General features: G+C 48.5%; 1 non-coding gene across 1 annotated transcript; it reads right to left on the bottom strand.

The window, feature by feature from the left end:
- Window positions 1-9,851: 9,851 nt before the first annotated feature.
- Window positions 9,852-9,983, bottom strand: LOC116094571. The gene has a single exon (XR_004120206.1). It is a non-coding gene; the product is annotated as a small nucleolar RNA SNORA17 (small nucleolar RNA).
- Window positions 9,984-15,342: the final 5,359 nt, after the last annotated feature.

Below are 15,342 nucleotides of genomic sequence, written 5' to 3'. Positions count from 1 at the left end.
TCTCTCTCTCTCTCTCTCTCTCTCTCTCTCTCTCTCTCTCTCTCTCACACACACACACACACACATTACACAGTTGGTTCAGTGCTCAATGTGAGTTTTTTTTTTAAACAATTGTTTTCATCTTGAATCCTTTATTTGAAATTTCCTTTTACTTCCTTGAATAAACTTTCAAGGATTTAGGAGGCTAACTTCAGGTCTATATTGGAAATCTTAATTTTATAAAGGGTATTTTCTGTTTGTACACAGTCACCTGACCAGATGCTGCCCCTTGAAGTTTGGTCAGGCCTGAACCATCTTCTTTCCTCCCTCCTTCCGTCTTCTTTCTCCCCTACCCCATCTCTATGCTCGGCAAATCTACTAATCGCATCAAAGTCTCCACATGTGTCTTTAGAGTTCCTGAGCTAAGAACAGTTTGTCCCTTTGAGTTTCTGCTCAGTTCTGAAGTCTGCTCTGCTGACATCACATCTGGACCAGTTCTACAATCACCAGGTTGCTTCCTGCCAGCAGCACTGAATGCAGCCTTTTCCCTCTTGTATTTCAGTTCAGTTCAGTCCTTTAGAGTATGCCAGCCACACTGAATGCAGCCTTCTCCCTTTTGTATTTCAGTTCATTTCAGTCCTTTGGAGTATGCCTTCTTACGAACTTTCCTCTGGTTGGTGTTAAGAGTGTGTTTGCATCAAACCGTAAATCTGCCACTGATTGGCCAACTCAAGTGATGTAAACTTCTAATTCAAAAGTGTAGGAAATTTTAAACAGAAAATATATTTAAATGTCTGTTCCTTTGGTTTTGTAGCTCAGTGAGGTTGCAAACAGAGGAAAGAAATTTGCTGCTGTGGGTCCCTGTTTAGTCATATATGTAATAGGCTTTCTGTCTGATCTTCGGTCTTTCTACATCACAGCTTCGGACTGTGGAATGTTTAATAATATCTTGATTTTTTACTGGGATCTGATCCCTGGTTTCAGTACTAGCTTTATCTAGCACTATACTAATGATGTTTTCTCTCACGGTGCTGCTGTAAATCACTCAGTATTTGTGAGTTAACACACAGTATTTCTGGCATATTTCTATGTAAAAGTAACTCTCGTCTACGTAAAAACTAAAGGCATAATCCACACTGCAGTTGGTTTGGACTGCAGGTCATCCTGATCACTATGGTACCCCTGAGTTTGTAAGAGGGTGTTATCTCAAGAAGTCTTCACTGTGTTCTGGAAGAGACACAGGGAAGATCGTGATGAGGAACTAGGTATGAAGAGGGGAAAGGAAACAGAGTTCATAGAGATGGGTTCATCAGAGCCACTTCCAGGAAATCGAAAGACTTCAGTGTAAAATGTGGTGTGTCATTGTCACTGAGTTTTATTCAGGCTGTTAAGAAGAGGGCAGGATTCATGCCCTGCTGGGTTGTAATCACCCCAAACTGAAGGAAAATCTAGTCTCCTACTCTCACCATATGCTATTTATAGACTATATACACAGAGGAAGGGGACTGGACTCTGAAGGGAATGTTAAAGAATGTCAGTAATGTTTTAAATTCATCACTGACCACGCGTGGAATGGGGACACCTTCCCCAACCTTGTTCTCTGCACATCTCACGTTCTTTATGGAAGCAGCGAAGCAAGAATCTTCATGAATAGTCTCTGCTGGAAGTCTAAAGGTAAGAAAGCAAGTGCAGGAACATAGCATAGCACAGCACAGCGTGGCACAGCACGCACTGCATGGCATGGCACGCATGGCACGGCATAGCACGGCATGGCACAGCACACACGGCGCATGGCATGGCACGGGACAGCATAGCAGGCAGACTCCTGAGCTTTGGAGTATCCTTTATTCATAGTAAGAAGACATCGTAGCAGGCTGTGACACCATCATGCTGCATCAGTGCTGTGCCTGCTGGGTGAACTACCAACATGGCACAGTCTTGAACCACCTGAGGAGAGGAGGTTTTACCTTAACTTTTCAGTTGATTCTTTGTGACTTTCACACCATGCACCCCAATTCCACTCACTCCCCATCTCCTAGTATGTGCCTTCTGCCCTTGCAAGTTTCCCCCAAAATAAAAAACAAACAAAATGAAGCTTAGAAAACATCTCACTGTGGAAGCTGTATTGTGTCACAGTGTGTCCCGCAGTATATATGCCCTTTTGCCCACATATCTTTACCTTGCAAAAGTTTGTTGCAGTGAGTCATTGCTCTGGTTTGAGGTCTCTGGCTTCAGTGACACCATCAACACTGGACCATCACCAGGACTTCTCCTCATCATTCCATTTTTGCCCAGTGTCATGGAGACCCTGCAGCAGGACTGGCCCCTTCATGTGCCACACACAGTTCATAGATGATGTAGATTTGGGGGTAGGCCAACTCAAAGCCCTGGAGTGGCTGAGCTGGTCAGCCTGCTGTCTCTCCCTTATCTGCACCACCAGGGTGAGCTCTCTAGCACTGCTTTGGCTAGGCCTACAGCAGCAGGAGGCAGGGTCAGTAATCCTGCTCTCATGCCCTTGGGCCTGGCCAGAGCCAGCTCCTCTGTGCTACCCAGTAGATGCATGGGGCCCTCTCTCCCAAGTGTTGCAGCCAGCAACAGGCTGAGACAGCTCTTCAAGGCGCATACCCTTAGGGCTGGTTCACCAGTGCCCTTCCATCAGAAGGTCTAGCTCATACGTGCAGCCGCACCCCAACCCTAACCCCCTCCACCCACCTGCTTAGGGTCAGCTCTGCTGTTCTGTCCAGGTAAGGTACAGGGCCCTCTCTCCTAAGTGCTACAGTTACTGAGGGCAGGGCCAGTCACCCACTCTCATGACCTTGGGGCCAGTTTTCCTGACTGCTGGGGGTGGGGAGGGCAAGGAGTAGCCATCACCTCACAGCCGACAGTGATGAGGGCAGCTCAGGGCCTGCTCATCTGTGCCTCCCACTGCCAGGACCAGCTCACTGTGCTGTCTGGGTTAGGTGCAGGACCAGCTCACTGTGCTGTCTGGGCAGGGTGCAGGGCAGCTCAGGGCCTGTTCATCTGTGCCTCCCACTGCCAGTACCAGCTCACTGTGCTGTCTGGGTTAGGTACAGGGCTCTCTCCTCCAGAGTGCTGCTTCAGATGACAGCCAGGACCAGTTCTGTGTAACCCTTGGATATCCATGCTCAGGCAATTGCTCAGAGCAGGATGTCCCCATGGTCCCTAGTGGTAATATGAGCCACAGACATGGACACCCACCCCTACCACCGCATAGCCATGGACCCAGCTACAACCTTCAGCAGTCTCACAGACTGGGACTTTGTCATGGCCTCAGGTGGTAGGGCTGGCTGCTCACAACCGGCTCTTCTCCACCCTCAAGGAGAGAGGAGTCTCCAGTTCCATCTCTCTTCATAATGCTCAAGAATGCTCTGCTTCTCCTTCCCCATCTGTCCACCACATATGTTGGACCGTGAAAGGCAGTCTGTGCTCTGGTTGAGCGAGGCTTACTCCGGAGACCCAGTAGAAAATTCTAAAAGGGACAGAACAGTGGGCTATGCCCCAAGACATAGATGCCTGACACCATGAGCCCTTACTCCATTATCCTGTGGCTATCTATTATGTAGACGATGCCCCAAGCTCCTGGTAGTCTGGCTGGACTCCACCCCCACAATCATCTGACTACAGCCAGATATACCCTGCCCCACAGTTACCTGGGAACAGCAAGGTAGCCCAGCCCACTATAAAAGGAGCTACTTAGCTCCTCCTCTCTCTCCTAAACTCTTACTCCTTGTACTGGCTGGTTTTGTGTGTCCACTTGACACAGGCTGGAGTTATCACAGAGAAGGGAGATTCAGTTGGGGAAGTGCCTCCATGAGATCCAGCTGTGGGGCATTTTCTCAATTGCCCCTTGTGGGTGGTGCCATCCCTGGGCTGGAAGTCTTGAGTTCTATAAGAGAGCAGGCTGAGCAAGCCAGGAGAAGCAAGCCAGTAAGGAACATCTCACCATGGCCTCTGCATCAGCTCCTGCTTCCTGACCTGCCTGAGTTCCAGTCCTGACTTCCTCTGATGATCAACAGCAAGATGGAAGTAAGCTAAATAAACCCTTTCCTCCCCAACTTGCTTCTTGGTCATGATGTTTGTGCAGGAATAGAGACCCTGACTAAGACACTCCTGCTTCCCTCCCTGGCCTCTTGCCTCTTTGTTCCCCCTCTCCTCCCCTTCCCTTCCCCCCCCTCCATGTGGCCGTGGCCATGGCCTCTCTCTCTCTCTCTCCTTCTCTCCCCCCTCTCTGTTTTCTACAATAAAATGCCTTAAAACCATGGACTACCTCCATTCATCTAGACTCGCCATACTAAAGCAATGGATTAGGCCTAAAGAGCCATGTCTAATCTCCCGCAGGAAGGCCTTCCAGTGTTCCAGCCACCAGGTCAGACCAAGGACTCTTGCCTATGCGAAAACCACCCAGCGCCCTTTCTCCTTGCCCCCTTTTTTCCTTTCCACCAGGGGCCACTGCCACCCAGAGCCCCCCGACCCATTCTCAGCTCTTCTGCGGTGTCCAGAGACATCCTGCGATGCCCAAGAGCTAGAATCTGTCGTCCTTGCCCTCTGTGAGGCCCAGGGACCCCAGACTGCTCCCTCCCACCCCAACGGACTGAGAGTAGTGGCTTCCCACAGCCAGGTGCCCACTTGGCAGGTGGAGAGCATGTGCGCAGTCTCCCAGCCAGTGCCCCCGAGCTCTGGCCGGACATGGGTCTCCCTCCCACGGGTTTATTTCCCCACCTCCTGACACCCTACACACATACTTGTACATTTTGTGGTTCCTGCTGCAGGTGAGTGGTGCAGCTGACAGGCCTCTGGGTGACCTTGTCTGTCAGGCCTCATGGTGGCAAGCAGCCCCTAGGTGTTTAAGGCTGCCCCGTGGATTGGCAGCAGGTAGGTCTATGGTTATCCTTCCCTGCCTGCACCATGTGGTCTCTGGATGTCTTCCCCCACCCACAGTGCGTGGTTGGCTTGTAGGCATGCCAGAGAGAATTGTCTTGTGAATTGTGACCTAAATGTGTGTACTACCTCTGGTAGTGACCCAAGTCAAAAGACACAGAAGAAGGAAAGCCTTGGCTTGGACTCCATTCACAGTAAGGTTAGCTCATCTGAGCTGCTACTGCCTATTTCCAACGAGGACTGAAGAGCAGGGGCCCTACAGTGACCCTGTGGGATCGCAGTTCCAGACTGCAGCACTGAAGCACCCAGTCTGCAGCTAACGGCAGGTCCTGTTGCCTTTGGTGTGAGACAGCCATTGTTCTATTGTGAATTATCCACACCATGAAAGCCAATCCAATAAATCCCCCTCGGATACATATTCATTGTCTCTGTTCTCTTCCCCCGGAGAGTCCTGAGGAGCACAGACACAATGGCTTATATGAGCCATCCACATCCCTGGAGGTCTCTGTCATCTGAGCATACCCACCCCTGTTCGGTGCTCCCTACCCTCTGCTGGCTGGTGAGAACTCTGTCCATCCCACCACGTCAGTCACGCTGCACTGTGGAGCCGGCTGCTGCCCGGCTCCTCAGCTGCAGCACCCTTCCTCCTCCCTGGCTCCCCACCATGATGACCAGATTCTCCACTCCATCCTCTTCTCAGCTTCTTCACTAAAGCCTGGATTCCACACAGGGTGGGATGTAGACATGAGCTCAAGGGCAGAGGATGTGCTGCTTTCACCTTTACGCACTTGGCACCAACCACAATGCCTGATACAAAGCAGCTGTCCAAGACTAGTGGGCTGAGTCAGGATCAGAAAGCCATGCACGGCATCCTCCTTACCATCCCTCCTGTGAGCCCCCCCCTTCTGTTCTTCGGTTTTGCTTGGGAGTGAACGGGTCATTTAAGACATTTTGCATCGTATTCTGCCTGTGTGTCTTCACTGTATGTTTTTCACAAGAACATTGTATAGAAAGGAATCCCTTCTTCCTACAGCACGGGTCAGTGTCACCACGGTGATTGGACAGCTTATTTATTGAGCTGCTATTTTTCTCATAGATGCTTTATTTTAGAAAATACAGCTTTAAAGATAAATGACCTAAAATATCTGTAAGAAAGGAGGAGTAGACAGATGACCTTGAAGTTACTGACACTAATAAGCCAGTGTGAGCTCCGTTGCTGTAATAACTAACGACAGGACAGATCTGAAGCCCATCCAGTCTGTAGTCTCATCAGAACAAATAACTCGGACAACAAAGGCACATGAGATGAATGACAAACCGCCTTGATCAATACTATGCTATTTATTCTGTGTCTTGAATCCAAGTGGATAATGTTGGGATATTTTTATTTCAACATGGCTAAAACAATTTATGTATTGTCAGTCACAAGAAAGGCAATGCGTAGTGTTCACATTAGTGTGTGCCAGGAATAGTACTTAACAAATTACTCAATAAATTCCTAATTGCCTCGTTTTAAGTTTTTTTTAATTGTGTGTGTGTGTGTGTGTGTGTATGTGTGTCTGCACATGGGTGTGGTCACCGAGTGCAGGGCAGTGGTATCAGATCCCCCAGAGCTGGAGTTACAATAATGGGTATGAGCTCCTTGACATGGGTACTGGGAACCAAATTTGGGTTAGGGTTAGGGTTAGGGTTAGCATTAGGGTTAGGGGTTAGGGTTAGGGTTAGGGTTAGGGTTAGAGGGTTAGGGTTAGGGTTAGGGTCAGGGTTAGAGGATTAGGGTTAGGGTTAGGGTTAGGGTGACCCAATGGAGACAGGGGCATACCCAGGACTTGCTGTGGCTAAATTGCTGTCCTCCAGGTTCAGGGAAAGAACCTATCTCAAAGAATAAGATGAAAGTGGTTAAGAAAGACACCTGACTATGACTTCTGGCCTGCACACATGCGTGTACTAGGTTCAAACACATGCACACACAAAATAGGACAAGACAAAATTACTGTTAGCTCGTTAATGTAAGCCTTTGTCTTAGAAATCTCGATAGTGAAGATGCCAAGACTTGAAAGGAAACTATATTTGACCAACATTAATCTTTACTCTTTCCCTTGGCTTCTCAGCATAATGATAAAAAAGTGTAAGTCACCAGACACGCGATTTCTCCAATATATCCTCTTGCAAAGATAATGTTACCTTTGGCACAGATAACGCCTTATTCTTGCTGATGTCGTTAGAAAATGACAAGGTCGGCCGAAATGAGAAATTGGCAGGGCCTCTGTCTCTCTAGTGTTTAATAAGCATTGTCAAAAGAAATAATAATCAGGTTTGAGCTTGTTTGTCCTTGAGGCAAGTTTAAAGTGCTCCCCTGCAAAGCTGAGGGAGCCCAGAAGCAGTCGGGAAGGACAGGCGATCTGAGTGCGTTTCCTTGTAGGCGGCAGAAGTAAAATGCTTCCCAGTGACTCAGATATAAGGAATGTCTTTCTGGGATGTTGGAAGATGGTAGTAAAGCAAGGCCTGCTGAGTTAAACTGTGTGCTCTAACGTGTACATGAAACACAACTCTCTAGGCAGGCAGTGTGCTCCCCAGACTCCTCTCTCAGGTGAGCCTTTAGGAACAGTGGTGAACTGTTCGTGTGCAGAGTTCTCCTGCCATTGGGCTTTGCTGAGGTTTAGATGGGCGCCCTCAGAATACCCATGTGGTAAAGGCGCGCTCCCCAGCTTTCAGTGACATCAGGGGTCGGTGACCTTTGGTTCTAGTGAGAGTAATCATTGTGTGAGCGCTCCTTGTGCTCTTCTTTATGCAGCAACTGTGGAGTGAGCATCTTTCTCTCTCATGAAGTAGAACCATGGTCAACCCTAAACACAACAGGACCAAGGAACCCAAGACTGAAACTATGAAGAAAAATAAATCTTTCCACTTAAAAAAAAAAAGATTTTTCAAACCTTTTATCAGTTCTCTGTGGACTTCACATCATACTCCCCAGTCCCACTCATCTGCCCTTGGCTTTTTTTGTTGTTTTTTTTGTTTTGCTTTGTTTTGTTTTTTTCGAGACAGGGTTTCTCTGTGTAGCCCTGGCTGTCCTGGAACTCACTCTGTAGCAGGCTGACCTTGAACTCAGAAATCTGCCTGCCTCTGCCTCCCAAGTGCTGGGATTAAAGGCGTGTGCCACCACCGCACGGCCTCATCTGCCCTTGTATCTGCCTTCCATGCTTGCAACCTCCCCGCCATAGAGAAAAAAAAATCTCCTGGAAGCTGTGGTGTGCACTCTGCCCCACAGTACTCCCCTTTGTCCAGACTCATTTGCTTGCAATTATTTCATTGCAACTGGTCTGGCACAGGCCCCTGGCTTCTGCTGCAGTATCAATACTGGATCTTCACTGGGACTCCTCAGATATCCCGTGGTTGCCCTGTGTGTCATGGAGATCCTAGTTTCGGATCTGTAGGACCCGCCCCTTCATGCACTCCAGCAGTTCACAGATGGGGTAGATGTTGGTGTGGATCATTTCAAAGCCCTGGATCTGACCCTGAGAGGTATCAGAGATGGTCAGCCCACTGGCTCCCCTGCTCTCATGCATGCCCTGGGGCCAGCTCACCTGCCTCCCCTGATGGTGAATGAGGGAAGGAGGGCATCTCTCACTTTTCTGTGCCACCGCCCAGCAGACCAGAGGCAGAACCAGCTCTCTTGAGCTCACACCCTTGGGGCCTGCTCACCTGCAATGCCCACATCCAGGGCCAGCTCTACTACTGGTGCCTAGGCCTGCTTTCCCAAGGCTGTAGCACTTGGGGGACAGAACCAGCTCTTACTCTCATGACCCCAGTATCATCTCTCCCTCCTGCCATTCTAAGTGGCAAGGGTTGAGGGTGAGGGACACTTCGGCACGGCAGACAAGAGGCAGGGCCAGCTCTCCCACACTCACACCCTCCTGGCTGGCTCACCCACAAGCCCTATATCTAGGGCCACCTCCATTGTGCTGCTCAGATGAGATGCAGGGCCTGCTCTCCCAAGGACTGCAGCAGGTAAAGCAGAAGGCCCGCTCTTCTGTTCTCACGACGCTGTCAAGGCCAGCTTTCCTGCCTGCCACAGGGGTGGGGGGAGAAGAATCTCCCCCCTCTCCCACAGTCCAAGCCACAGAGAGACTTGTGGTAGGACTATTTCCTCCCAACCTTGCATCCTTGGGACCAGTGAACCTGCAACTCCGCAATGTGCAGGGCCAACTCTGAGTACTGTGGCTGGCTATGGGCAGGATCAGCTCTCCTGGTCTCCTGCCTCTAAGGCCAGACTTCCCCCGCCCCATGCCCAGGTGAGGAGTAAGTAGGGCCAGTTCTGCACAGCCCTCAGACATGTCCCAGCGGCAGCCCAGACCAGGGACATCCATCTGGCCTTTGGTGGTAACAGACCCCCGCTGCTGCAGGGCCACAGACTCAGATGTGACCCTCTGGTGGCACACAGGCCAGGAGCCCACCAAGGCCCCAGGTAGCATCCCTGGCTACTCACATCAGGCTGTCCCTCACTACTCTGAAAGTCTCCAGTCCTGCCTCTCTCCACTGTGCCCACCTCCTTCTGCTTCTCCTTCTCTTTCATTTCCCCACCACTCACTAGCTCCTCTTAGTGGTGCCCAGGGCTGCTCAGGGTCTGGGGTCATCTCGGGAGAGGTCTCAGGAGTGCTATGGCCTGTTCGTGCAATCTGGCTGGAGTCACCTTCGGCATGGTCTTCGGCATGCCCCCAGGACTGGAGGGCACCAGATTAGTATTCATCTCAGGCTGGCTCCTCTACCTGCCCACCTGAGTGGCTACTTGTCTTGGGCTCCTTCCTACCTGGTGCCTGCCATCCAGGTGAGGTTCTTCTAGTCTCTGGCTTGCTTCCTGTCCTGGGAGCCTGTCCAGGCCTCCCTGCACTGGACTGGTGGTCATCTCAACTTGGTTTCCTGTCCAGGCTCTGGTGCCAGGCTGCTGGTGGTCTCAGGCACAACTTTTTTCAGGAAATGTTAGGTTACCAATCATTCAGATGTCTGTAGGTCAGAACACTGAGCATAGACGTAGCCTCTCTCCTCTCTGCCACCTACTGATGTCTGTGTGACACAGCAGCCACACCTGTGAGAGCTCTAGGGGCAGGAACAGTTCTGCTTTTCAAGTTGCTCCATCCCAGGTGTCTGTCACAGTAACTGTCTCACTTATCTGATGGGTAGCTGACTGACACTGGGGGTCTCTCTTCCATCCTTCTTTAGGGCTCAAATCTTCCCTTCCCTTCCCTTAAGACATAGTGATGAATCGGGATTACTGTGATCTCTCCACACCCTTATTGTAAGGCGGTGCACAATTCAATGCAAAGAGCTTTCTTTCCTTTAGGCACCAGTGTGTCTCAGGAGGAATTCGCTGCAGTCAGTAAGACACTCTCTCCTCTCCCCTAATACTCAGGTCAGTCTCACTCATGTCTCATCTCTTCTCACTCAGGCTCTCTGTTCCAGCCATGCTGCTGACCACACAAATCAGCCCCTTTTCATGCAGACTGGTGCTTCTCTGTCCCGTCTCTGTACAATGTGCCAGGGTTAAGGACCCTGCTGCGAATGCTTTCTCCCATCTTCCTGGGCACCACACACCCTTCCATGAGGAACAAAGGAAACCAGACGGAACAGAGACCATGCTGGGCCTAGTTTTTTGACCATAAATGTGAATGTCTGGGAAAGACACACTTCCCTAGCAAAATACAGATGACCAAAGGCTGGCATAGGAAGAGGTACAGCACTTGATAATCCAATTACTTTGTCAGACTAGGAAACAAAGACCAACCTTTAATAAGGGTGGCAGGGTCAGGAGCTTTCTCAACTAAGTTTGTATGACGTTTAGAGAAGAGGTGATTCTCATCATTAATGTTGGAAGACATTAGTCTGGGCTGAGGTGATAACTCAGCCGACAAATGCTTGCAGCACAAGGGTGAGGGTGGAATTTGGGTTCCCAGAACCCACGTGTAAGGCTGGAAAGATACGAAACCCTGCCTGTAATCCTAGTATGTGGAAGGCAGAAACTGGGAATGCTGGGACACTGGCTACACGGACTAGCTGAATTGACAACCTCTGGGTTCAAGTCAGAGACCTGTCTTTATCTAGAAGGTGGAAAATGATTGGGGAAGGCACCCAGCATTAACGTCTGCTCTCCACATATACATACTGTACCTCCACAGACAACTGGTACCTACACACACACACACACACATAAACACTCGTGTGCACACACACACGCACACACACACACACACACATGCATGCATAAAAACTCAAGTTGTAGGGACACAGGAAGGATGGCAGTGTAGCCTAGCTGGGCTTCAAGCTTGCTATATAGTTGAGGATGACCTTGAACTTCTGGTCCTCCTGCCTCTTCCTACTGATTACAGTCATCCAGTAAACACCCAGTTTTTTACGGTGCTGTAGATCAAATCAGAGGTTTGTGCACATTAGGCAATCACTCTAACAACTGAGCCATATCATCGCTTGAAAGTGTTTTTCCCCCGTTTGATAGCTTCCAAAATAAAATAGTAATTTTATTTCATCAGACAAATCAAGATAATGTAGGTTACATAAGATGAATCTAGTCATTCCCTACCCACAATCCTCAGACAGCCTGAGAGCTACGACGAAAGCTTTATAAAAGGCACACATCAACTCTGCTTTATTAGCGCAGGATCTCTCTCCTTCACTTCTTCCCTTGTGCACACGGTCTATTATGATACAGGCATGCGACTAAATGGAGTTTATTTGTGTTTTATGAAAAGCGATAAAATGCTCATTACTCAGCTTGTTAGCATTTACTTTTATTTTGTAATATGAATTGCATCACGCTTTCAGGATTCCTGCTTTAAAGTCCCTCGGCAGCATCCAGTGGCATTGATTGTTTTTTAAAGAGCATAGAGAAGATGCATCCAGTTTGACAAGTAAAAAGCCTGAGATATTTTTGCCTTATTATATGTATGCATGTCATATTGTATGTCTACATGTCATATTGTATGTATGCATGTCACATTGTATGTCTGCATGTCACATTGTATGTCTACATGTCATATTGTATGTATGCATGTCACATTGTATGTCTACATGTCATGTTGTATGTATGCATGTCATATTATATGTACACATGCCATATTGTATGTATATATGTCATTTCTTCCTCCCAGACATTTGTTGACACATTCACTCCCACTGTTGTCCCTAAGGTTTATTGCATCATGTCCCCTGTTTTACAGAAAAGGAAACTGAGTTTCTAAAGTGACATGCAGCTTGCATGCGTCTGCAGATCATGTGTGTTGCCAGAAACTGGGTTCTTTTAAGCTAGCAGCCTCGTGTGTTTCTCTAGTTCCCTGCAGGCCTCGGAACAACCCTAAGGGCTGAGCATTTGCTGAGCATTTGTTGGAAATGAATGAGCTGGTGGTACTTTGTCTTTGCTTGTTTTAAGGAAGTAAAAGCTTGGACACACTCTGAAGAATCAAATAAGAATTAGTGTAGTTGTTGTAGAGGGTGCAGAGGGGGAACATCATAGCTTTCAAGTTATTTTACCAGTAAGGTTATTGCATGTGTTTTCTGGCCCAATACTCAGAAGGACAAAGGAGAAAAAGCCCGCAGGAAGGACTGATTCTAAGAAACGCAGTTCCTAGGAACACAGGCAAATAGGCACATAGAGATGAAGCAGAGATACGAGCAGTGGAGAGGGAGCCCAGGCCACTCCCACTGGTCCTGGCTGGCTTTCCTCGGATATGAGCCAGGGCTTTGCATGTCTCCCTGTCCCTGAGACAGTTGCTTGCAGACAGCCTATGTATGCTCCTCCTGGGAAACCTGAACTTTGCCACCATCTGGCTCCTGTAGTTCATGCTCACTGTATCGCCACTCCCCTCTGTCTCCCATTCCAAGACTTTGCAGACGTCAGCATGTACCCTGCTTGGTGTAGTAAAATGCAGTGTGAGTGTGAGCAATATAAGAGAGTGAAAAATAAGTATGTGCCCTGTAAGTGTATGTAATGTAAGGGTGTGCAATGTAAGTATGTACAATGTAAGGGTGTGCAATGTAAGTATGTATAATGTAAGGGTGTGCAATGTAAGTATGTATAATGTAAGTATGTGCAATGTAAGTATGTATAATGTAAATGTGTGCAATGTAAGTGTATACACTCTAATGGTGTGCAATGCAAGTGTGTACAATGTAAGGGTGTGCAATGTAAGAGTGTGCAATGTAAGGGTGTACAATGTAAGGGTGTGCAATGTAAGGGTGTACAGTGTAACGGTATGCAGTGTAAGTATGTACAATATAAATGTGTGCAATGCAAGAGTATGCAATGTGAGTGTGCGCCAGTGCACTAGCAAGTAAAACCCAGATTGCAGTGTCATGCTGAAGTTTGTTCTGGAAAGAAGAGGAGCATTATCAGAGTGTCTTTATTCTCCTCGTAGGCAGTGGGCTATCACAGGGGCCTCGCAAATACAGTGAGTGAGGACTAAGGGAGAGAAGTAGGTGTGTTTCTGGTGTAATGGGTAGACTCTAGTCTACTCCCCCACTCTTCCCAAGGAGGGTAGAGACCGAGTTGGTGCCAACCTCAGAGGGAGGAAGATCAAGTCCTAACTCAGAATCAATGTCTATGCATAGTTGACTTGAGCTCAGGAAAAGTGTACACTCCACAATCTTAATCCAGTATATTCAGTCTAACTTTTCTGTGTCCTGGCGTGACTTACTCTCTTTGGACTGTGAGGTTGCTCATCTCCCAGGTCTCAAACTGCAAGGGCAGATCTTGTTTTCTGGAAAGTTTTCAAGTCCCTCAGACACGGCGAATAGTCCAGCAGGCAGGAATTAATGGGCTCTCAGTATGGCCGTGAAGACATAAGTTGATCTCAGCCTCTCGATCCCACTGACAGCTGTGAGCCTCTCCCACCACCAGGCCTTCTCCTCTGTGATGCACAGTGAGCTAAAATAAAACCATTCATTTGCGAGGTGCTTCTGATAGGTATTTAGTTACGGCATGGAGAAAAATAACTAGCTCAGAGGACTGGTGCCAAGCACTGGGGTTTTGTCTGTACCATGTTGTCAGAGGCCTTTGGAACTGGTTTGTGGGAGGAAGCCCGGAGCTATGTCCTAGAGAAGCTCTAGAATGCTGCAAGCAGGGTAGTGGTCTCAGCTGGTGGGATGAGTTTAGTGGTCTCAGCTGGTGGGATGAGTTTAGTGGTCTCAGCTGGTGGGATGAGTTTAGTGGTCTCAGCTGGTGGGATGAGTTTAGTGGTCTCAGCTGGTGGGATGAGTTTAGTGGTCTCAGCTGGTGGGATGAGTTTAGTGGTCTCAGTTGGTGGGATGAGTTTAGTGGTCTCAGCTGGTGGGATGAGTTTAGTGGTCTCAGCTGGTGGGATGAGTTTAGTGGTCTCAGTTGGTGGGATGAGTTTAGTGGTCTCTGCTGGTGGCAGCTAGGAAGACCAGGCTGCTGATAGACAGGATGATCATAAAAGCCAAGCTCAAGCTGGCTTAAGTTATGGGCAGGGAGGCCAAGGTAGGTGTGGACAAATCATCTGCAATTATTATTTGTTTTTAGGGGGAAAACACTGTGTTTATTTACTTATTACAATTTATCACAAATACGAATCAAAAGATGTAGCTCAGTGCATGCTTTCCATCCACAAAATCCTGGGCTTGATGCCCAGAACTCCAAAATGACACACAGAGCATATGAATGAATGAATGAATGAATGAATACACAAACCAGCACCAAATACCCCCAAAGAAACACACATATACATGTGTTCACCAGCCAGCAAGCTTAGCAGAAACTCAGTGTCCAAGAGAGCTGGTCAGGGTCACTGTGGAGGTATAACTGGTTGGGATCATGGGCCATGTGGCTGCACTCGATTTCTATCCTTGTCCCATTCTGGCATTCAGGTTGAGCCCCAACCCTCAAAGCATATGGCTGTTCTTTCTGGAGGGTTGGCCTCCATCCTGAGTCAAAGCTCAACAAATCCTGGAATGCTCTGAGGTCCCACCATGAATAATTACAACACTTCTATCACTGGGGAATCCTCGAAGACTTAGTCTCCCTCTCTGGAGCTGAGATAGAAATATACTAACTTTCAGAATGCTGGAGAAGACTTGTATCCCAGGAGATAGGAAACCACATGTCTTCATTAAGATGGTCCCAAGACCTGCTCTCACTGTGGCTCACTTTCCAGCCCTTACCACAGATCATCCAGCCAACCATTAAAGAGACAGAGGAGACACCAGCTCTCCATCATCCCCAACAATGCCCAAGTACCTGGTGAACTTCAGGATAGGCCCCTACCAAAACCCCCGCAGCTTGGCGAGGGCAATCAGAGGTCTCTGTCACCTCTCCCCAAGCTACTTGAGAAAAGGTTTTGCAGACAGTGAATAGGTAAGAAAAGGGAGGAAATATCCTAAAATCATCATTCTCTCACTAATGAAGTGCAGGAAGAGAGGAGAGAACCAACACAAGGCTTAGGA

The sequence above is a fragment of the Mastomys coucha genome, unplaced genomic scaffold (genome assembly GCF_008632895.1).
Source record: "Mastomys coucha isolate ucsf_1 unplaced genomic scaffold, UCSF_Mcou_1 pScaffold16, whole genome shotgun sequence".
Classification (NCBI taxonomy): domain Eukaryota; kingdom Metazoa; phylum Chordata; class Mammalia; order Rodentia; family Muridae; genus Mastomys; species Mastomys coucha.
Note: the sequence above shows the minus strand (reverse complement) of the source record. Positions and strands in the feature narration are given on the sequence as shown.